Raw genomic sequence first — 25263 nt, forward strand, 5'->3', positions numbered from 1 at the left:
TTGTGAAAACACAATCAGGATAATACAAGATCTAACAGCTTCTATATTAAGGTACCGAAGGGCTTGGAATATGATACTCCAGAGGTCAAAGGAGCTAGGATTAAAACCAAGAATCACCTACCCATCAAGACTGAATATCATGCTCCAAGGAAAAATATGGATTTTCAACAAAATAGAGCACTTTCAAGCTTTCTCAGTGAAAAAACCAGAGCTGAATAGAAAATTTGACTTTCAAACACAAGAATCAAGAGAAGCATGGAAAGGTAAACAAGAAAGAGAAATCATAAGGGATTTATTAAAGTTGAACTGTTTTCTTTACATTCCTACATGGAAAGATGCTGTTTGTAATTCATGAGACCTTTCTCAATATTAGGGTAGTTGAAGGGAATATACATACATATACATATACATATATATACACACGCACACACACATACACACACACACACACATATATATGCATATATATATATATATACATACACACACACACACATATATATATATATATATATATATATATATAGACCTATAGACAGAGGGCAGAGAGTGAGTTGAATATAAAGGGATGATATCTAAAAAATAAAATAAAATAAAGGGATGAGAGAGGAATATATTGAGAGAGAGGGAAAGGAAGAGATAGAACGGGATACATTATCTCACATAAAAGTGGCAAGAAAAAGCAGTTCTGTTGGAAGGGAAGAGGGGCCAAGTGAGGGGGAATGAGTGAATCTCACTCTCACCAGATTCAACTTGAGGATGGAATAACATATACAATCAATTGTGTATCTTACCCCACAGGTAAGTAGGGGGAAGAGGATAAGAAAGGGGGGATGACAGAAGGGAGGGCAGATTGGGGGAGGAGGTAATCAAAAGCAAACACTTTTGAAAAGGGTCAAGGGAGAAAAGTGAATAAAGGGGGACAGGAGAGGATAGAGGGAAATATAGTTAGTTTTTCACAACATGACTATTTATGGGAGTGTTATGCATAATGGTACATGTGTGGCCTATGTTGAATTACTTGCCTTCTTAAGGAGGGTGGGTGGGGAGGGAAGAGGTGAGAGAATTTGGAACGCAAAGTTCTAAAAGCAGATGCTCAAAAAAATGTTGTTTTTGCATTCAACTGGGAAATAAGATATATAGGCAATGGGTATAGAAATCTACCATGCCCTACAAAAAAGTAAGGGAAAAGGGGATGGGGGAGAGTGGGGTGACAGAAGGGAGGGCTGACTGGGGAATAGGGCATCAGAATATGTGCCATCTTGGAGTGGGTTGGAGGGTAGAAATGGGAAGAAAATTCGTAGTTCAAAATCTTGCGTAAATCAATGTTGAAAACTAAAAATATTAAATAATAAAATGAGAAAAATTTAATAAAAAATATGATTAAAAAAAGCTGACTTGAACACTGTCCTCATCAACGGAAAGATCACCAGGGAGCTACTCAGAACTCTAATCTAAATAATCTGCTCTCCCTAGCCTAGACTCTCCCTCTGCACCCCAGGCTTTTTTACTGGGTAGAAAAGCACAACTGTGTTTCTCTTTTCCAGTCAGTGGTGAGCTCATGGCTGCTGCTTTCTAGTTCAATCAGGTGGACATGAAATTGGTACCAAACCAGAGTGGGCAGATACCTGAAGGAATCACATCAGCAGACAGGTAGGTTTGGGAGGAGAGCTGCTATTACCTATTAACCCAAAGGGTTATTTCAGCTTCCAGGAATGGACTACCTCTGAACCTGCTGACATCCATGAAGGGCTCTAATAGATAAAATAGAGGTCATCTTCATAGAAAGGATGGATCTGCATACTATTAGCCCCACACACCAGTTCCGATCCCAATCTGAGCACCAGTTTCTTCCATTTCTTCACTTATGGGCTAAAACAGAGTCCAGAGGCAGATGCCAAATTCCCATCAAGGTATTCTTAAACTTGCTACCAGCCTCAATTTCTTCATTTTTAAATTTCACTGAAAGGTAAAAATTTCTGTACATTTTTTACAAGTAGACCCATCATCTCACCCTGGATGACTACTTACAATGATTCTGTTTTGCAACAGAAGATAGGGAATTCTTCAATTTCTTTGTTATAGTGGAGATGAGGTACATGCCATCAAAACATTTGGTCACACAGGACTCTAGATGCCTCTTCACCTGCCTCTCCTTGCTCCCGGTATCCATCAAATCTTTCTCTTTGTCATTGTAATGCATGGTGTATCGAACCAGGCCATCCTGGAATTTAATTTCTCCATTTCTCTGGTCACAAGCTCCTGAGTCTGAGCCAAGGGTGCATCGCAGCGCTCAATGCAACGATGAACCTGCTGTATGGTGGCGTAGGTCTCCTTATGCCGCTGGCCTTTACAGGAACATGGTAGCTTGCCTCTTGCAAATGTTTTCTAGCTCCAGCCCCTTCACCATGATGTCTACTGCTTCTTTCACAGGAAGGCTGAAATTCCTCCATGGCGCACGCCCCCGCCCCTCCCTTCCTTGTGCTCTGCCCTGCCAGGTCCAGGCGCTCTACCCGGGAGGCCTCATGAAACCACCAGGGCGGCCCGCTGTCCCGCCCCTTTCATTTTTAATACTGGTAATTTAATTTTCTGCTTTATAAAAAATCAAATGAGCTAACTTTATCTTTGCTATCCCCCCTCCCCAAGCTCCTATTTATTCAGTGTTTATTTTATTTTTAATGTCTTCTTTTATTTTAAAAATATATGTTTTGATGTTTAATTGAATTTAATTTATTGGCTTTCTGGTATCTTTTGTTTGTCTCTATCATGTACAGTTTGTTGAATTGTTCTTTCTTACATTTGTTGACGAAAGCATTGTAGAGGTATACTTTTCCTTAAGGAATGTTTTTCCTGCATCCTAAAATTGTGTTATGTTGTACTTTTTTTTACTTTATTCTTAATGATATTACTTTTAATTTCTATAATTTTATTTGGGCCACTAGTTGTTTCAGTAGATTATTAATCTCCAGTTATTTTAATCATTCTTCAGTATAATTTTATTGTATAAAATTTATTGCAGTGTGCTTAGTAAAAGATATATTAAATTTTTATTATTTTTCTGCATTTTCATATTTTTATGTCCTAATACATGGTCATATTTTGTAAAGGTGGCATACACAGCTGGGGTATATGCATACCCCTTTCTATAATCATTCAATGACCACCGGAATATTATTATGTCTAGCTTTTCTAAAAATCTTTCATGTCTTTAACTTCTTTCTCATTTATTTTTGGTTAAATTTTCTAGCACTGAATCATGTATAATAATTCCCTTCTCTTCTCTCCCCACTGTAATCACATATATACTACTAGGGTTTTATTATTTATTTTCCCCTGCAATTCGTTTAGTATTTCCTTTCAGTATTTAGATGCTATGCCATTTGGTGGGTGCCTTTTATGTACTGGGATAAATTTATTATCTATAGTACTTTCAGCAAAATATTCTTTCTTCCTTTATCTCTTTTAATCAAGTATTTTGTTGCTATTGTTCCCTTGTCTTAGATTATGATTGCTATCTCTGCTTTTTCTGGTTCAGCTGAAACATTATTGAATTTAATCTAGCTCATTATTTCTTTTTCCTGGGGGGTTGGGGAGGGGGAATTACTGGATTCTGTTTTTAAATACATACTAATCTCCTTTTATATTTTATGAATGAAATCATGCTATTCATAATGAGTTATCATTAATTGTATTTTCTCTGCATCTTAGTCTCACTTTTTTTTCTATATCCTTTCTGGACTGCATTTTACTTAGAAAAAAGAGGGCATGAACAGGAGTGTGCTCAGTCCCAATTTTTTTATGCTTGATGCAAAGTGATTACACTTTTCTACCCTCCTCTTTACCTCGCATGAAAACTTTTAATCCCTCCAATCTTATTTCTCTCTGTTCCTTCCCTAGTGTATCCTTTTATTCTTTTCCCTTTCTTATTTTTTTAAGAACATCAAAACATAAGAAAAATTACTCTAAGATCTTCCATCCTAATTGCCTCCCTCTATTACTTCCAATGACAATATGATTCAAAGGGGATGCTTATATAATTTCTTCTTCTCCCCATTAGAATGGAAAGACTTCATACCTATAAAATGTTTCCCAATTGGTCACTTATATTTATGATTGTATGGTTATTTTTACTCCAGTGTTCATATTTTAGCATTTCTATTCAACTCTAGTCTTTTCATCAGATATCCTTGCAAGTACTCTGTTTCATTAAAATTCCATTTTTCCCCTGTAGGATTTGCTCCATTTTTCTGGATAAATTATTCTTGGTTGCAATTATATATCCTGTGCCTCCTAGAATGTTATGTACCATGCTGTCAAACTGTATATGGTGGTAAGCATTAAATCTTGTGTGATCTTGATTGTGGTTCCTCAGTACCTGAACTCTTTCTTCTTTCTATTTGAATTATTTTTAATTTGACCTGCAAGCTCTGGATTTTGGCTATTGGAGTCCTTAGAGTTTTCATTATGAGATTTCTTTCAGGAATTGATTGCTGAATTTTTTCCATTTTCATTTTTTCCCTCTTGTAATATATCTGGGCAATATATGATCAATTCTTTCTTTTTTTGGAGGGGGGAAGGCAGGGCAGTTGGGGTTAAGTGACTTGCCCAAGGTCACACAGCTAGTAAGTGTGTCAAGTATCTGAGGCCGGATTTGAACTCAAGTCTTCCTGACTCCAGGGCCGTGCTCTACTCACTACATCACGTAGTTGGCTCATATATGATCAATTCTTGAAATATGATATGCAGGCTCTTTGTTTTTTCATCATGGATTTCACATAGTCCAATGATTTCTTTTTTAATCTGAGTATCTCTGTTTCACTAAAGCTGGAAATGCAGTAGCCACTCATGAACCCAACCACAATTTTGATCAGCACAGAAGCTTTGACCTGCTCAGTTTTCTGACCTGATCTAGTTTTCCCCTCCTTAGGCAACTTGTAGCCCTCTTCTCCTAGGGGCTCACCATATTAATGTTGAACTTAGTGAAAACATCCAATCAGCTTTCTCCCTACTATGACTCATACCTCTCAAATACAAACAAATCAGGCTCTCCTTCAGCAGGGACAGGTATTTGCCAGCACTCTCAGATAATCTTATGATTCTTATATTACCTTACGTTGTGGTTATTGCTATTCTCCTCTTCCTCCTCCTTCTCCAGTTTCTCCTGTTTTCTTCCTTTTCCTCCTCCACTCTCTCCCCGTCCATGGAGTTAACAAGTTATTAACATGTTTGTTTTATTCTGATTTTCAGCAACTTACTGTTATTTGTGCAAGATTGTACCTCTTGTGCTAAGCTGTTAATTATCTTTCCTAAAGGGGCATTCAGAACTCTTGTTTCTTTTCAAATCATTTCCTGTACTGCCATTATTTCATTAAAAACATTTTAAGCTTTTTTTAAAGCTCTTGCTTCATTTCTTCTTGTAATTTTAAAATCTTGTTTTCATGTTGTGCTTTGATTTGAGGTATTGTTTGTGTTTTACAGCCCTTCTCCTTCTCTAGGTTTCTGTCGTGGGTGTCCCTGGCATCATAACAGTTTTTTTTTTCTTTCCCCTCACTCTTCAGGCTCTGTGCACCTGTTGTGGCCTTGTATAATTCTGGCTTCTCTTGTATAGATTCCGACTTGTGTATTGTTTGGATATTGATTGTTGGCCTTCAGTGATCACAGGGATGACTTCAGCTAAGGAAATTTAAGTTTCAATGGACCATATGCAATTAAGTCAATGTATGGTCTGATCATTTCTGTCTGGCACTTCCCAGGCTACAGTCCACCAATTGGATAGAGGTACTACAGCTGCAAATTTCCCTTTTGTTGGTGATTCAATAAATAGTGGTTGGCCCCAGCCACTGTCAGCTATCTGGCAGGCTCAGGAGGTTCAGAGCAATCATATTTCTAACTTAATTCTGTTACTTAATTCTGTTTTGAACCTGGTGCTGGTTCTTCAGTGTGCTTTTGGGGGGCTGTTTGCATCATATTGTTCTGGGCCCAGCAATAGCTCCATATTCTACCCAGGGTGGAATCTGTGAAGACTTCTGGGAAACTGCTTTTGTTTACCTAGCTGTGATCTGTAATAGCTGAGTCTGAGATTCTGGTCCCTTTGAGAGACTCCTGTGCCACTGACCTGAGCCCAAAGCTGAGTCCAGGATGAGCTCTGGACTGCCCCATACTGCTGATCTTGTTGGGAACTCTGCCTTCCAAGTTTGTGATGTTCTTGTGTCTATCTCTGTTCTATAGTTTTTGCCAAGTTCAGTTGTCTATAGGTTAAATTAGTGGTCTTGTGCTAAAAAGATAAGCTACTGCAGAGCAGTGGGCTTGGAAGCAGGGAGACTCATCATTCCGAGTTCAAATTTGGCCTCAGACACTTAATAGGGTGTGACCCTAGGTAAGTCACCTTATCCCTGTTTACCTCAAGTTCCTCATCTGTAAAATGAGCTGGAGAAGGAAATGACAAACCACTCCAGTATCTTTGCCAAGAAAACCTCAAATGGGGTCACAAAGAGTTGGACACGACTGAAAAGACTGAACGATAGCAAGTAGTTGATCTTACATTCTTAGTAGATATTTTTGGAGCAGTTGTGGGGTGAGCTGTGTTTGTAAAATGTAGTTACCCTTTATGTCTCTTTTAATTAAATCTATTTTAGCCATCACTTTGTCTGTGATCATGACTGCTACCCTTGCCTTTTTTTCATCAGCTAAAGAATAATAAATTCTACTCCAACTTTCTATTTTAACTCTGTGCGTATGTCTCATTCTTAAATGTGTTTCTTGTGAACAATATATTGTTGGATTCTGATTTTTAATCCTTTCAGTTTTGTAAGTGAGTTCATCCCATTCAGATTCAAAGTTATAATTTCCATTAGTGAATTTCCCTCTATCCTATTTTTACTCACTGTTGACCTTCTCAGCCTCTTTTTACCCTATCCATTGTTACCTTATCATCTCTCCTTACCTCCCTTTTCCTTATTCTACCCAACCCTGTAAGTGTTCCTCCCTTATCTTCTACCCTTACCCTGCTAAATCTTAATCTACATACCCTTCTAAAAGTCCCTTTCCTATTCTGTCCCCTAGTACTCTTATTACTTTATATGTTCGGAAGACTTTTATAACCTTTTAGATGTATGTGTTATTGCCTCTTTATCTCAAATCAGGTGAGATTAAGGTTCTAGCACTACCAGCCCTCCACCCCACCTGCTTCCTCTGTATCAGTTCTTCCTTTCACACACCATTTCAGTGAGATAATTGCTCCTTTTTACCTTTTCCTTTCCGTTTTTGTCTTTTGAAATCACCCCATCACATTCAACTCAACCCCAACCTTTCTGTCAAACTACCTGAATAATGATGACAGTCTTAAGGATACCGATAACATTTTCATATATAAGAAGTAAAGAGTTTGATCTTAATGAGTCCCTTATAATTAGTCTTTAATGTTTTCCTTATACCTCTTCAGTATCTTATATACTGAAGTTTCCATTTAATTCTGGTCTTTTTGTCACAAATGCCTGAAACTCAGTTTATTAAATGTCCATTTTTTTTGTTTTGTTTTGATTTGTTTTAAATGCAGGATTATACCTAACTTTGCTGGGTAAGTCATTCTTGGTCACAACCCCAGCTTTTTTTGTTTTTTTTTTTTGAGGGGACAAGGCAAGGCAATTGGGGTTAAGTGACTTGCCCAAGGTCACACAGCTAGTTAGTGTCAAGTGTCTGAGGCCGGACTTGAACTCCAGTCCTCCTGATACCAGGTCCAGTGCTCTATTCACTGAGCCACCTAGCTGCTCCAACCCCAGCTTTTTTGCTCCTAGAAATATAATGTTCCAAGATCTACAGTCCTTTAGTGTAGAAGCTGCTAGGTCTTGTAAAATCCTGATTGTATCTCTGTAGTATTTAAATGGTTTTTTTTTTTTTCTTATGGCCTGCAATATTTTCTCCTCAATCTGGGAGCTTTGGAACTTGGCTATGATATTCCTTTAAATTTTCCTTCTGGGATCTCTTTCAGTTAGTGAATGGTAGATTATTTTTTTATTTCTACTTTGTCCACATGTTCTTGAACTTCAGAGCAATTTTCCTCAATATTTCTTGTAATATTGCATCAAAATTCTTTTGTTGATCATAACTTTCAGGTAATGACAATTCTTATCCTGTCTTTTCTTGATTTGTTTTCCAGAACAATTGATTTTCTAATGAGATGTTTCATATTGTCTTATATTTTTCTAGTTTTATTATTGTTTGATGTCTTGCAGTGTCATTAGGTCATTCAATTCCTCTGGCCCAATTCTAGTTTTCAAGGAGTTATTTTTTTCCTTAACATTTTGGACCTCTTTTTTCCAATTGGTTAATTTTCTTTCCATTATTTTCTGTCACAGCTTTAATTTTTCCCCCCTAATTTTCCCTCAATCTTTCTGATTTGATTTTTGAAGTTCTTTTAAATTTCTTCCAAATGCTCTTTTTGGGTTTGTGACCATTTGACATTATTCTTATGGGGTAGGAATGGCTTTTTGAAGCCTCACTACCTTCTTCTGAATATCAACTCAGATCTTCTTTTATACCAAAGTAATATCTATGGTCAGGTTCTTTCTCCTTTCCTTGCTCATTCTTATTATTTTGTCTTATTTTATTTTTAGAAGCTTATTATTATAATCAGGTTTTAATCCTGAGTTGTGGGTAATGGTGCCCCAGACCTCAGGTCCTTCTTACTGTTATTTTCTGAATTTTGTCCGGGGCTCAACCTCAACCTTCTCTTCACCTAAGCCACAGTTGGGGCCTTTAGTTATGCTGACTCAAAAATGTTCTTGCTTCCTTTGATGCTCTACTCACCAAGAATATGCTATTTATTTCTTACCCACAGCTGCCACCCAGAATCATGCCTGGTCAGAGCGGGGAAGGGTCCATTGATCTTCCCCCACTCGATGGTCTGATCCCCAGCTGTTTGTTAGATGAAAGTTTGTGAGGTGAGATTTCTTGAGGTGAAAGTTTATGAGGCCTTGAGTTGAAAGTTTGTGAGGTGAAAGTTTTTGAGGCCTAGTTGGCTTCTCCCCTCCACTCACCTTTGGGCCTCCCATTGATTGATTCAATGTGGTTGGCCCAGAGGTGTTTGCACTTTATTCAGGCCAAACCTCAGGTCCTGGATGTGCTGTTTGCTGGGGTCGTCTCAAGTTGTCTTAGGATGACAACTGCTTTACCCATTTATTTTTTCTGTATTCATTTTGGGGCAATGTTTTGTTTGATTGTGAAGAAAATCTGGAGAGCCTGAAAATTTCTGATCTACTCTACCATTTTCCCTGAATGTGCTCATTCTTAATCAGATATTCCCTGAGACCCTTAATTAAGAATTCTTTCCTGATTCCCTCCCCCTGGCAGAAGCTTCTCTCTTCATATTATTCCAGAGCACTTTGCCAGGATCTCTACTGGAAAAAAAAATATGCTTTCAACCTTTTCTTGGCCTTTTTGTAATTTCCACACATTGCTCCTAACTCTACCCTTTAAGTCCAATCCTCTTGCAAGTGTCAGCTGTTGGGACTTGAATACAACTGACTTTACACGGAGGCTCATACACACAAATATCTCATGTGTCAACTACAGATGATCTTTATTGCACTTGTCCATTCAGATACCACAAAACAGCCTCAGACATAAACATATAGATTGATAGCAAACACTGAAGAAAGGGTACAAGGCTGTATTCCCTACTAGCTTTTCCCAAACTAGGATATCCATTTGAAGGAGGGCATTGTGCAATTTTGATATTTTCAGCATAAGTACCTAGTACTGTGTTGCACATATTAATAAGTGTTTTTGAATGAAATTATTTCAGTGAGTTACCTTTAGTGTATTTTCACAGTATACTACAACAGAGATTCTGTCTGTATGTCAGTGCTGACCTGGATAGCTACAGAGAAGTAATGTTATTCTAGTTAGCTATAGCTTAGCTATATAGCTAAAACCTGGCTGTCACCTCGACATTTTAGTTTTATCAATTGAACAGTGCCAGTGATTAAGATCACTGTATAAACGACATATTTATCAAATCTAGAGAGGACAAAACTCTAGTTATAGGACAATAACTAGAAAAATTCTTCCCAGTGTAGAACATTGCACTGATTAGAATTATTTCCTATAGCAGTCTATATCTTTATGGTCAGAGTTGCATGAAAAGTGTAGAGAACACAATATCCACTGCGCTTATTATTTTTTTATTTGATATGGTAGTATAAAATGCCATTTTACAGTTTCTATTTCTAATAAATATCTTTCATACATATGTCAAAATTACATGGGTATGGTTTTATAATAATAGAGCAAACTGTTTCATGGCCTTTTGATTATTGATAGCAAGTGAAGAATAAATTAGGGAGACATATGCTTGCCAAACATGTTTATTGCTGTCAAAGAGAATGTCTAATGGAAGATGGATTCCATCGAAATAGCAAGCTCCCCTAGAAACCACTGTTTACAGAAGATGTGGTGTTAATTTGATCAAGCCCTGGAACGCTGCTGTGACTTCTAAATGAGATATGTAATCCCTGAAAAGAGTCACAGGTTCAGCCCAGTTATTCAAAGAGGAAAAAACAACTGCATGATGAATGCCTATTGTCTGGATTATATATTACATACAGCTGGAAGAGAATTCATATGGTTGGCCCATCAGTACACATACCTTAAACAAACAATGGGCATGAACAACCACCAAAGTTTAGAATTGAAGGGTGGAGGTGGAGGATGAGCTGGTTGACTTTTGGAAAATTTTGAAATGCTTTTAATAACCTCAGGATTTTCTCTGAAATAATGGCCAATTTTTTTTTCTTTCTGTGATGCCATAGTGGAGACTATAGTCTAAAAACAGTCATTAAAGATGTGGGTCACACAAAAGGTAATTGGTGAGGTAAGTGGGCTGCAATATAAGTTCAAAGAATAATTGCTTGGAAGAACTTATGTAAAGAGTACCATCAGATGAATAAAGCTTCATGGCTCTCTCCAAATTATGCCCAACTGCAAATTATGGCCCAACTTCCCACAGGAATTTGGACTCCCACCTCGGAGATCATCAGCTTTTACTTCACTTGTCTGGTAGCAGGGCAGCTCTGCAGTTCCTAGCCATTTCCATAGCTCCTGTACTGTGCCCCTCCCAGTCCTCTAACAGGAAATTAGAGTCCCTTTTCTGGAAACCTGTGCTGTGATTATCGGTGACATTTCACCTTATTTTGCCCAGTACTGGGTAACTACACAATGTTTTACTTCCCGGTTGTCTTCAAATCATCCTTCCGCCTCCCCCTGCTTTCCAACTTGAATTCCCCTATGTGTGTTATTTTTCCCAACTAGAATTTAAGCTCTTTGGGGTCAGGAACTGTCTCTTTTGCTTATATTTATATCCCTAACACTTAGCACAGTGCTTAGCACATAATAACTATTTATTTTTTCATTCATTAAATGGGAATTTAAAGAAGGCATGCCCCAAGTTGACCTTCCAGTTCCATTATGATTACATGTGTGATCTAACACTTGGACATACTGGAGATAAAAAAGTCCCTGGCTGCTTCCTCAGCGGCAGCAAGTAGAAGGGGTCTTCATCAACCTCTCGATCACTGTTGGAGATGAGTACTAACAGGATAAGGACTTCATGCCCTAGCATGGCTACTCAGAGGACATAGATAGACATCTAGCATAACAGTGAAGAGCCAAAAGGAAAAGCACATGGCCTTATCCAAAAGGCTGCAAACATCTCCATAGTTAAAGGGTTTACTCATCAAATTCCTGGCAGAGTATAACAGTCCTTAGCATTACTGCCACTTGTTAGCTTGCTTCTGGCAAATAGACATTTGTGAATATCCTATATTTAGCATTTCTTCCTGAGGAAGGGAAATGAGTACCTATATCATACCTAATTCATATTGCACATTGAGTACTCTTCTACGACACTGAGCATGTCCCCAGGATACTTTAGTAGGGGTGCTGAAGAGTGAGAGAGTTGTGTGACATCTCTTCTAGGTGGTCAGGCTCCCCAAGGACTAAAACTAGTAGACGGGCACCTTAGTGGAGAAGGTAGAGCAATGACTACCCCAATTCTTAGATGCAATAGTATTTATTAATATTAAAAACATGTGTCCAGTTAAATAGCTGAAGAGGTCATTTAGCAAGAGGGAGGGATTGTCATTACAGAATCCTTCATGGTTCATTGATATACAGTTAATTTCAATATATCTGGCAAAAGTTAGGAGAAGAGGAAGATTTGTGAGACTACATGGACATGGCATATAGGAGGAGAAGGTGTGAAATCTGAACATTTGGGGGGTAAGGAGAAATACCTGTATCAGAAAGATAATGGATTCATGGACATATTGAAAATAAAAGAATCCATTATCTCCCAAAACATTTTCTTCCTCATATTTTTTTTCTTATTTTCACTTGCTGTGTCCCCAAATATCGTATTTTGGCTGACACATTTGTTTCAGTGGCTTCACGTAGAACTTCAGACAGGGAGGGGAATGTTGGTGTTAACATCATGGGATTTATCAGATAATTTGGTGTTCTTATCCTACAAGCCAGAAGACTGAGTTCCAGAGAAGAGAATTGACTTGTCCAAGATAATACAGATAATAATGATGCAAACAAAGGATCCTTCCTTTCTAAGTAAGTGTTCCTGAACCTGCTATGTTCAAATATCAATAGACATATTTGGGAAGGATTGTTTAGTTCTCAGGTTGTATTTGTCCTCCTATTTTTCAAGATTAGCATTAGATTGTGAGTCAGGTCTGTATGGATTTATAAAAATAGGGATATATCAAAATAGGTGTATTTTTATTGTGTTTCTTGTGTTTTAGAGCACAGGTTTCAGACACTTCTTGTAATAATAGTTCACATTTGCAAAGTGTTCTATAAAAATTGTCTTTTTTGAACCTGACAACAGTGCTCAAGATTATATAGTACATGTTTTATTGTCCACATTTTGTAGTTTCACAAACTGAGGGTCAAAGAAATGAATTCAAAGCTCGAATAGTAAGCCAGACCTTGAAACCTGATTCTCTAACTTCCACTAATCTTTCCTCCACCTAACAAATATTTACTTTCTTTAACATGTGATCCTGTGCAAAACTAATGCTTTCAATATTCTCTTGTTGAAAATGCTGTTTTCAAATCTCTACCTCCCAAATAATATTATTTCTTTGGTCTTTTTGTCTCCCTTTATTTCTCATTCTTTTTTTTTTTTTCCTGGAAATTTTCACCCATTAGCAGCATTTGGACATTTCAAAGGCTGCTAAATTAAAGTTTCATTAGCAGTCTGCATTTGAACAACTCCACTCTAGTCAAGTCTCCACACAAATGCTAAGATCTGAAAAATAGCCCTAGGTTGTGAATGCAAAATTTGTTTTCAAGGCTAGGTTTCAAAAACTGGCCAATGATTCTCTTGTTTGATGGCAGTAATCAGAAGCTCTGACAATTTCCTGTTGTGGAAAGAGGATTAGATTTCCAGTCAAGAACAAAATATCAGATTCATAACTGTTACTCTATATGGTCATTCATTATCTTTCAAAAGACAAAATCCAGAATAATAAATAATATTTTATTTTCATCTTGGTATTTTGGCTAGGGCAGAATAGAAACCCTTGACTTTTTATGGTGTGGCAATCTCCTAGAAAGGCTTTTCTCATCTTTGGTTAACAGGGAAGGGCTTGGGCAACATATAGGTTGCCAGAAAATTACTACAAATGAAGTTACCGATGTGAAGTATGCTTTTTATGTCCACTCTTTCATTCTTGTCATTCCTCAAACAAACATGCATTAGATGGCCTTTACTTATGGAACACTGTACTAGGTTCTTGGGGGACCATTTGAAATTTACAGAAACCACAGAGTCCTCATGTTAAGTGTTATATAATGATAGTTTACATTTATTTTGCCAGTTTCTTCCCTCCATCCTTTGCCTTCTTCCTCGCCCCCTCCCTGCCTCTTAAATCTAAGATTTCAAGAGTATGCAGATCTTCCAGTGAGGAACCCCCCTATTGATGTAGAAAAAACTCCCATTTTGTTATTTATAATCTTAGAGAGTTTACCCAAGGGCATCGAACTGTTAAGTGGCTTGCCTAATATTACACATCCAATTTGTGTCAGATGCAGGGTTTAAACACAAGTCTCTCTGAGTCAGAGGCCAGAACAGTATCCCATCAATGCTTGTATTGCACTTAAAAGTGTGCAAAGTACTTGACATATGTAACATTGGTGATGGAGCTGGGCCTGTCCAGCTAGCCTCATGATAACAGATATATGACTTCTTCTGTATAACATAATTCCTTATTGGTACCTGTGACTACGGGCTGTATCAAAGACAAATTACACTCAAGCCAGGAAGATCCATCTGCTTCATAAAGTATAAGAAATGAAGAGAGAGTTTACAGTAAATTTTCAAGGTGAACTACCCCACAATGGGGAAGGAATAATTCCTCTCATTTCACTGTAACAATGGCAACAATCTGCGCATGGGAGTAAGAATATTTAATTTGCCTAGGAGAATCTGAGAGTGGATTTCAGTTTTTTGCCCACTTTTTCTGCTTTGTGTTTCTTTCTCTGAGCACAAATACAGGGGCTTGAACAGTGATTCTGACACAGATGTTTCTAGCCTTCCTGATTACTTCTTCATCATGAAGGCCTGGGAATTCTGGAGTCAGGTGCTGATTGCCAGAGGGAAGTGATTCCTTTAATTGTCTTGCTTTTCCAGGGACAAGAGCAATGCTAGCAAAAGAATTTTGCTGGCAAAGGACAAAAGTCAAACCACATCCGAGCTTCAGTTTCTCCTTTGTAAATTAGGTGGTTGGATGAGCTGATTTTTAAGGTCTTTTTAGCTCTAAATTTCTACAAAGTCATGATCCTTCCTAATTTTCTGTTTATGCATTTCCTTCATCAAATGATCCTTTTATTTTTATTGTCCTACCCTCTCTAAAATTCATCATCATTTTCCTTTCCTGAAATGTGTTGGCTAATCTAACAGGCTACCTTTTAATCCTCCAAGACTGGGAATACCCAGCAGCTCTAAGAAAATCCCTATGAGAGTGCTATGAACCACTGGGGTATGGTCTACTGAAAGTATCAGTCATCTTCTTTAAATAGAAAAAGCTCCTGCCCAGAACCATGGTTTTGCAAAGGACAGAACTTAATTTGTGCCTGTTATGAGATAACTCTCTCAGAGAATTGGCTTTAATTCCGTAATTTCTTTTGCAGTTGAAATAATGAAGTCATGACTTCTTTTGCTTCTACTTTTCCCAATCCAGTGCTTTCCTCCTAAGTCATAGCGGTTTACCTATTCGATATTTTAATTACAGAAGCTTTTGCTACCTCACTGGGGTATTATGAAGATTAATGTCTATTTGGTAATTTAAGTTTGTAATATGATTTTGCATACCTGGGGGAGAACATGTTATATAAATTTCTCATAATGGTAATATGAGAAGAAAAAAACCCAGTGATAATGTATACTTTTTTTAAAATTGCCTCTTATCAAACAGTTTTTACCAGAAATCTAGAGCAAAGTAAATAATACATTTCTCAAATTAAAAAGATATTTTTTACTTGGATCTTTAAGATGCTGGACATATTTCAAAGCTATTGTACAAACACAGGGGAAAATCTGTTTCATTTTATTCAGGGAGTAGAAATAAAGATCATTGTCTGATGCATAATACGATGTGCATTTTGAATACCTAGGAGTCAGGGAACGGGGAAAAGTATGTTCCAAAATGATTTATGCACTTTGTGAGAGAAAATAAAATTTAGAAAGCATCTTGTTTTGTAAAAAAAAAAATGAAAAACAGTAAACATTCCTATATGCAAGGTGTTATCTTTCCTTGTTTGAATAGTTGATTGCACACTAATGCCATACCTAGTTTCTTTCCTTTCCGCAATACTTTGTTTAACTTTATCTCTAAGATCCTGAATGAAGATTCCTCCATAATAAACTTTGAGTCTGAGTCAGGGATTCCTCTCTTAGAATTTCCTGGTGAGGACCAAGTTTTTAATTCATTCTGAGTTGATTTCCACAAAGATCTGCCTCCCTCAGCCATTATAAACGAAGGCAGAACAATAAGAAGAAATCAGAGAGGGAAATTACACCTTGAAAAATGCAGCCCTGTGGAAAATGTAAAGAAAGGGAAAAAAAATAGTAACACAGAAACCTCTGACTGTACAGATAGTGGAAACAGAAAACCAATGACATTAAAAGAGATACATTTTATCCCAGAAATGAGTGAAAGAGATTCTAAAAGGGAGGAAAATGAGGGGAAAGATGTGAAAAAAATGTGAAGACAAGGCTATTCACGCAAAAAGGACAACACAAAAACAACTATGAGTAATACTGAAAAGAAGTTAAACTTCATTGTATTAGAGGGAGACTTATATGACATATTTTGAAGTGGCTGACAGAGATCATAGCTCTTTCAAATTACACTGGAGCCACAGGCCCTCTTTGGAGGTAGTTCAAATGTCTCTGTGATAATCATTTTGTTCAGATACCTGAAAATGTCAAGTCTCCTTCCCTTGCTGCCTGTAGGGACAGCTGTGCCTTATGGGATATTCTAGATTCCAGGGACGAATAGTAATTAATGTTCCATTTTTGGTGAGATACTTCCTGCCTCTCATATCCCTTCCTAATCCCTCCCCTCTGTAGCCCTCCATCACCTTTTGTTGCCTCTTTAAAATATCAGAGATAAGTTTCAAAGTGGAGCTTATCACTGAGTAGTTTCATGGACAACTTACTATGTAGTTATGTTATAGTGAAATCCTGAATCAAAGAAAGAAGTGACCTATTATGGGAGTATCAAATTCTATTATTTACCTCAGTAAGTCTGTTACTAGTGGAACTTTAAAGGCCAAGGTTTACATTGCTCCATGTTTCATATAACCTCCTTGGAGAAAACTGACTGGTTTATTCACCTTGTGATGCCTCTTAGCATATTTCCAATATTGATACACTGACTGAATTAAAAGGTTGCCATACATTTTGAAGAAGTTGGGGGGTGGGGATTCATCAATGTATAAGCAAGCTCTGTCACTTGTGCAATATAGTGTGAAGTACAAGCATTGAACTTGAAGTAAAAAGATATTGATTCTGGTTTTGCCAATAACAAGCTATGTTGGCTAAGAGAGTAACTTCCCCTTTCTAGAACTCAGTTTCCATATGTGTAAAATGAACTCGTTGAATTAGGATGCCTTGGAAGTTTCTTCCCTGTTCTAAAATTCTATGATTCTGTAAATATTGGAGCTTTTTGCCAGTCGGGGTGTAGCAACAAGTTGGCTAGCAGCAGCTGTTGAGGTGTAAGACCCAACAAGACTAGCAACAAGAGCTGCCAGCACAGGTTCTTTGATCTGCTTCACTAAGGAAAGCAACTTTAAGGGGTTAACAATCTCACTTTAATCAAACATACATATATCATTCACTTAGTTCAGGGGAAAAGGCCAGCACCCTGAACTTCAGAGCAAATACAAACAAATTACAAACATGCGTTATATAAACAGAGCAAATAAATACGAATCAACAGACAGGCCTCTTATCTGTCTGACCAAACCATAATAGTTATCAGAGAAGAACAAATGGGTCTGGGTTAGCAAAGCTGGGGGCAGTTACAGTGGCTTGCCCAGAGTCTCAGCACTCCAAACACCAATCTCAGATCTTATATACCAGGTCTCTAGGCCCTGAGGCACTTGATTACCTCAGTGCTGAGAAGCACTCAAACAGAAAACAGTGAAAAGTCCCATTTTTCTGGCCATTACATTTGAAAGGCAAGACTCATCAAAGGTACTTAATTACCTCAGCATTCCAAAGGAGAAGACAACAAAAAGTCCTACCCCCATTACCATTACATTGTCTTAGTGCTGAGAAACACTCCAAGACAAAAAGATCCCATTTTACCTGCCCTATTCAAACAAAGGCCAGAATCATTGAAGGCACTTAAGAGAAGAACAGCAAAAAGCCCCACCCTGATTACCACTATAAGGGGGAAATGGACCTATGCTTCAAGGGTACCCATATCTTCAGCAGTAATAGGAATATGTTTCCATAATTCCTCCTTGTGTCAATTGGTTGTCAGTGTTTCAGAAGTATAGTATACAACTGTGCCCTATGAAACTCCCTGTGATAAATGTCTAGGACCCTTCATCCCTGCCATAGCCCCCAAACCCACCTCAATATGAGAAAGCCTAGCACCTACCACTCTTCCCGTAACCTATCAGACTACCTTCTGTACTCTGTGCCCATGCCTTCCTAACGTGCTAGCCCTCTACTTCTAATTACTTATCACTCAATGGAAATTCTTCCAGGCAAAGTGCTGACTAGATATAACTCTGAAAAATGATACAATTTGGAAGGTATGGAGTTTTTTCTTTCATTTAAAAATTTTTAAGGTCATATCATCAATTAAGCCACCAGCATTTATTATAAATTTGCCATATGTGAAGGACATTACTAGTTTATGAGAGGGATAGAGAATTATCATAAATGAATGTGCCATACACTCAAAGAATTTCTAATATATAAATGGGATTTCTTGTTTTCAGTCTCTCCCCTTCCCAATCCTTTGACAAAGGTGCCAATTTGATATTTTTGTCACAGTGTGAAAGCTTTGGAGAGGAGAAAAAGTCTGTATTTGAGAGAATATACATCATTCCAGAATCTCTCTAGGAGTGAATCCGAACGTTTGAGAAACAAAGGAAGAGAGATAAAGATTTTAGAAGCTGCAGATGTAGCAGAATCTGGGTCCTCAATATGTTCCTAATTTCCACTTTGCCTCTCGAGAGACTTTGGAGAATTTTCTCTTCAATGAACAAAGACTTTCTCTTGTTTTCAACAAATATTTCATCTAACTCTCATCTAAAGAGATTATTCACTCTTATATTTTCTTGTATATTTTAATCTATAGAACTTTTCCAATTTCTGTTTGTCAATTTGACTAAATGGGTTTCTCCACTACCAATCAATCAAAATTTGCTATTTTTCATGGTCTTTTGCATAATTGGCATTAGGTAGAAAGGAACTAAGCAAGTGGCTTGAGGCAAGCTTCACCCCTTAATTATAACCAGGTAAGTAGCCTTTTGTTTTGGACCAAAATAATGTCCCTAGTCCTCCAATATTTAGAAAAGCAGATGGATGTAATTCAAGTACAGTATCCCTCTCAGAGATTGGAGAAAGATTATTTAGCCTTCTCTTGCTACCCTCAAAACTGGAATTAATCTCCCTCTTTTTTTTGGGGGGGGGGGGGGCAAAATTTAACATAGATGTATTTCCCAAAAGCTATCTTTAGACAACCCATTTAGACAAATATATCTCATGTGAGAAGCACATATCCACTAGAACTTTGATAATATCAATTCCATACTCAAAAAGCTTTTGTGATGGGCTGTTGCTCCTAGGATAAGTGTAATTTTGGCACTTAAGGCCCTCCACAACCAACTGTCTAATCTTATTTCATATTATTTCTTTTTATACACTCAATTTCCATCAAACAGGTTTGCTAGCTCTTCCCCATTCACCACATTGCATTTTCTACTTCTTTGGGATTGCATAAGTGGCCCTTAATGTCTAGAAAGCACTTCTATTTCTTAGAATCATTGACTTTCTTCAAAGCACATCTCAAGTGTTACCATTTACATAAAGCCTTTCCTGATCCTATTCCAGCAAATAGCACTCTATCCACCTATAACTGTCTGCCAACAATGTGGTGTAGTAGATAGTTAGCCTTGGAATCAGAAAGACCTGTGTTCAAGGCCCACCTCTGACATATATTTTATGTATAGATAAGATGTTTGTGAGTCTAGGATATGCAGTATAATCAAGGGGAAAACTTCTTAATATGTAGAGTTTGCCAAAGGTGGAATGGGCTGCCTCCAGATATGGGGGCCACCCCTTCATTGTTCTACTAATCATATAGAAAATTGTAGGGTAGTCAAAGAATATTCTAAGTTAGAAACCAAGGTTATTGTTTTGCTTCTGCTCTTAACTCCTTGTGTGATTTTTGGGGAAAAAAAACAGTTGTCCCTCTTGGGCCTCAGTTTCCCCATCTGTAAAATAAAGAAAACTTCAAGCAGAGGTAAAAATGAGCATTTATGGAGTATAATTGGTATTCCTTTTAGAAATGGATTGAACTAAATGTCTATTAAGATAACTTTTAACTACAAAATTTGATGATTCTGTAAGAAGATATTTTCACCACATTTCCTAGACAACTAAAACAATAAAGCTTGATGCTCACATACTACTCAGAAAGATATGGATAGAAGCTGGAATTGTGAAGGTAGAAAAATCTTAATTAGCTGACTTTATTTTTATTTTCCCTATTTCAACACACTTTTAAAGTCTTCTATTTATGGCTCCAGGTTAGAAAGGAGAGCTAGATGGTTTACAGTAACTGCTATTTAGAAGTTTAATCATTTATGTGATTTTAAATTATTTGTTGAATTGGGTTTTGTATCCTGGGAAAGACAGAGCTGCATAATCAATCTTCAAATCATGGTGAGGCCAAACATAGCTCTGAGCACTGACAGAGCTTCAAGGCTGGAACATCAGCTTTGGGGCCAAGTTAACCCACGGGCTTCACTGGGTCTTCAAAAGAGAGAAATTAGCTATAGAACAGAGGCAGAAGGGAATCTAGAGATGATTTATGCAACACCTGCATTTTATACTGAGGAAACAAGCCCTGTAACTTAGGACTATTTCACCTGGGGCAAAAACAGTTCTGGAGGACATGGTGTTTGCAACACTGAGAACAGTCTAGATGTAAAGGGATGTTCTGATACCTGGAAATGAGTTGATACTCTGTTCCTGTGAAGAATATAGCTCTCATTCTCATGGGGTTGATGAGAGAAAGAATGCCTTAGGAATAGTGTGGTAGAGGTTACACCATAAAGTATATGGAAAGGGATCACAAGATAAAGCTTGCAAAACGGGGTCTCCATGAGTAAAATCCACCCTCATACATTGTTCTCATGGAACAAAACCCCACTCACCCTCTGCTAGCTATAGTGCTAAGGAAAATGAGAGCCAGAGTGTACCCAGTCATAGAGCCAGCCAGGAGAGTCCTGAAAATATCTTAAACCTGCTTACTAGAGACAATTGATCAGTGTTCATTCAGCATGAGCATTTATACCTCGGAAGTTGGCAAATGCTACAAATCACAGCTTGATTTTTTTGTTGTTGTTGATTGTCTTAAGAGAATGATAAAATAATAATATTGCAGATTAAATTTTAAAATGTATCATGCGGACACTGCAAACTTATTGTTAATCATTTACCAGCACAGCACTACAGCTAGCAAAAAAACTGCAATCAAAGTACAATCCAGATCCATTGCTCTTACCAGTATAGAATGCTCTCATTACTATAGAATGTGACCTTCCACTCTGGATCATAATCTGCCATATCCCCTACCCCCAATCAGATGAAGTTGCCAAATGTCTATACACTAACATAACAGGTAGCAGTATACCATGAACCAGTTGTCCTAGTGGAGGTGAGTCATGGAAACAATGTTGATTAGATGCCTTTGGAATGGAAAGGTATTAGAGGTGATGGAATGGGGTGAGGAAATGATGTGGAAATGCAGGTGTGAGCAATTGGAAGCCTGATCCTCAGGCAAGCTAATCACATGAAGGGATGAGGAGAAACAAGACCCACCATAAAGAAGCTAAGGCAGTTGGTGAGCTCCCCTTTCCATATTACAGCGCTCTGGAGACAGAGGATACTAACAGATGATAAGCAAGACAAGTGAAAACAAATCACTTTTGACAGAATGCTAATTATTTCATGGTTAAACACCTGTAAAGTGGCCAGCAGGTGGGTAGGTGGGGAAAAAGCTATTTACTTTAATGTTGAATGGAAACTTCCTGAAAATGTGATCAAGAGACATCTCCAGAGCAAGACGATAGACCTATAGATTGTTACACCTGGAAGGGCCCCGAGAGATCACTGTTTTCAATCTTTCCATTTTGTAGTTAACGAAAGCGGGGCCCTGAAGGTATGATGTGATTGCGGAAGTTCACTCAGCTTATTAGTGAAAGATTGAGGGTCAGAGTCCTGACTCCTAGCTTTGTACCCTTTCCCCTATGTCTTACTGATGTGGAAATTTTGTGTAGTTGTTAAACTAATCCAGACAGTTCACCAACACTTGGTCTGGAGTTCATAGCATGTAGTCTACTAGTCTCCCTCATTTTGCAGGTGGGAAAGCTGAAGCTGAAGGAAGAAAACTATTTTGTCCAAAGCCACATTAGTAGTTCAGGGGAGAAGTGTAACAAAAACCCTGGTTACTGGCTCAAAGTATTCTTTTTATTACACTATGTTTTTTTCCTATAATTAGTAGACCAGGAAAAGAGACGATATAAGAAAAGAACAATCTGAAAAATATACTCTCTGCCACTCTTTAGATTCTTAAAAAACCAAGAATTCTGTGAGTTCATGACCTCTTAATAAGTCCTGTATTTGGGACAGATCTGCCTCCTGTTTGTGTGTGTGTGTGTGTGTGTGTGTGTGTGTGTGTGTGAGAGAGAGAGAGAGAGAGGAGAGTATTTCCTTTGGTACAGGGCATTGTGACAACTCAAAAGGAAGTTAGAGGAATCTTACCCTCTCCCTGAGTGCCTAAGTAGATTATCAGCTACCAGAATAATTCCAATAGAAATAGCAACAATGGCAGACCAATTGACATCAAAAGAGTCTCCCACATACAGAGAGACCTCTGGGGAATGGAAGAGTACACTTGGTGTCAATCAGGATGTATTCAGTGGAGGTGACTGTAAAAGAGCTAATGAGTAGCACTACTACAGATGTCCCAATAAGGCCATTCAACTGATTGTCATCATTCTATGCTTCTTTATTGCTTAGCATTCCACTTTATGTGAGGGAATAAAACTGCCTGCCCTATACCTGATACATGTTTGTACTTGAGGTACCTTTTATTTTTTCAGTTTTCTGTTGGAGAGAAAACCTTAAATTGGAGTAAAAAATAGAATCATTCTGCAGGAACCTGTGGTGGGGGAAGAACTGATGAAGTAGGAATGTAGATCTCTTATAGAAGAATCAGGTAACCCCAGAGTTATGAACTTAGGGCAAACTATGAGGGTAAGAAAAGGAAAGTGATTGTCAAAGATGTTTGGCCCCTGTGACCTTGGTCTGCCAATGCCTGTCTAGCCAGTATGCTAGGTACACAATGAATGAAAGGCAGACTCTGAGAGAGGCATGTGTATCTCTGGTGTCTGTGCCTCTTTCTTCATGAAGAGCTCCCTGACCTGATTAGTTTACATGCCATATATCAGTGTATACATCTTGTTTCCCAGTCGATGAAAACTCCTTGGGAAGAGGTACTATTTTATTTTTTGGCTTTGTATCCATAAAGGCATGATTCTTTCCAAGGAGTACATATGTAGTGCATTTTTGTTGAATCAAATCCAATTGAATTAATAGCTCAGGGTCAAGAAGGTGCTAGATTCTGAATTAAGTCTAATAGGAAGACACTTAAAATGCAAAGTCAAGGGTGAACAGAGATGTGTCTTAGGGATCAATATAACAGGGTTGCAGAAACAGGCTGGGCTTGAAGAAAGTGAAGCTATTATTATTCATCCTCCTTTTGTGGGGAACACTGCCTTTCTCATTGAGAATCTTCTTTAGGCTGCCTGAACTAGGCTGTGAATAGAGACCATGAGCAAGGCTCAGTAAAGAGGTCATGGAGTCAGGAATTCTGGAATTCAGGTGTTCCTTGACCCCATCTAAGTCCAAAGTTTGTTTGAAGAATGTCTGAAGGTTTTAGTGGAATGAATATTCAGTATCTGTCAATGGTGTTGGGTTGTATTAGTAAAAGTGTAGCTCCTACAAATAAGGAAATGATAGTCCCTTTGTACTATGACCTTGTAAGACCACATCCCTGGGACTGTTTTCAGTTTGGGGCATCACATTTTGGGGAATGGAAAACATCCAGAGGAGGGCAAACAAAATATTTGTTGAGGGCCTTGAGTCTGTACCATGTGAAGATGTTGAAAACAACAAGAGAGGTTTAACCTAATGAAGAAAAGATTCAGGGGGAACATGACAGCTGGCTCTAAATAATTGCAAGGTTTTCATATGGAAAACAGATTAAACTTCTTTTGGATTCAGAGAGCAAAACAAGGAGGAATGAGTGGAAGTTACAGAGGTAAATGGTGACTTCATTAGGAAAAAAAAAATCTTTTTTTTGTTCTTTAAATATTTATTTATTTATTTTCTTTTTTAAAATTTATTTAATATTTTTAGTTTTCAGCATTGATTTCCACAAGATTTTGAATTACAAATTTTCTCACCATTTCTACCCACCCCCCACTCCAAGATGGCATATATTCTGATTGCCCCATTCCCCAGTCAGCTTTCTCTTCTGTCACCCCACTCCCCCCCATCCCCTTTTCCCTTACTTTCTTGTAGGGCAAGATAGATGTCTATGCCCCATTGCCTATGTATTTTACTTCCCAGTTGCATGCAAAAACAACTTTTTTTTTGAACATCTGCTTTTAAAACTTTGAGTTCCAAATTCTCTCCCCTCTTCACTCCCCACCCTCCCTAAGAAGGCGAGCAATTCAACATAGGTCACACATGTATCATTATGTAAAACCCTTGCACAATACTCATGTTGTGACAGACTAATTATATTTTGTTCCCTCCTATCAAGTCCCCCTTATTCAATTTTCTCCCTTGACCCTGTCCCTTTTCAAAAGTGTTTGCTTTTGATAACCTCCTCCCGCATCTGCCCTCCTTTCTATCATCCCCCCTTTTTATTCCCTTCTACCTTCTTTCCTGTGGGGTAAGATGCCCAATTGAATGTGTATGTTACTCCCTCCTCAGGTCAAATCCGATGAGAACAAGATTCACTCATTCCCCCTCATCTGCCCCTTCTTCCCTTCCAACAGAACTGCTTTTTCTTGCCACTTTTATGTGAGATAATTTACCCCATTCTATCTCTTCCTTTCTCCTTCTCTCAGTATGTTCCTCTCTCATCCCTTAATTTGAGTTTTTTTAGATATCATCCCTTCATATTCAACTCATCCTGTGCCCTCTGTCTATACTCCCTTCAACTTCCTTAATGCTGAGAAAGGTCTCATGAATTACACACGTCATCTTTCCATGTAGGAATGTAAACATAACAGTTCAACTTTAGTAAGGGCCTTATGAATTCTCTTTCTTGTTTGCCTTTTCATGCTTCTCTTGGTTCTTATATTTGAAAATCAAACTTTCTATTCAGCTCTGGGCTTTTCATTGAGAAACCTTGAAAGTCCTCTATTCTATTG

General features: G+C 37.9%; 1 pseudogene; it reads right to left on the bottom strand.

Annotated features, from left to right (window-relative positions):
- Positions 1-2023: 2023 nt before the first annotated feature.
- On the bottom strand, positions 2024-11617 carry LOC118842445 (annotated as a pseudogene).
- Between the last annotated feature and the right edge of the window lie 13646 nt (positions 11618-25263).

This window comes from Trichosurus vulpecula, chromosome 3 (genome assembly GCF_011100635.1).
Source record: "Trichosurus vulpecula isolate mTriVul1 chromosome 3, mTriVul1.pri, whole genome shotgun sequence".
NCBI classification, from domain to species: Eukaryota; Metazoa; Chordata; class Mammalia; order Diprotodontia; family Phalangeridae; genus Trichosurus; species Trichosurus vulpecula.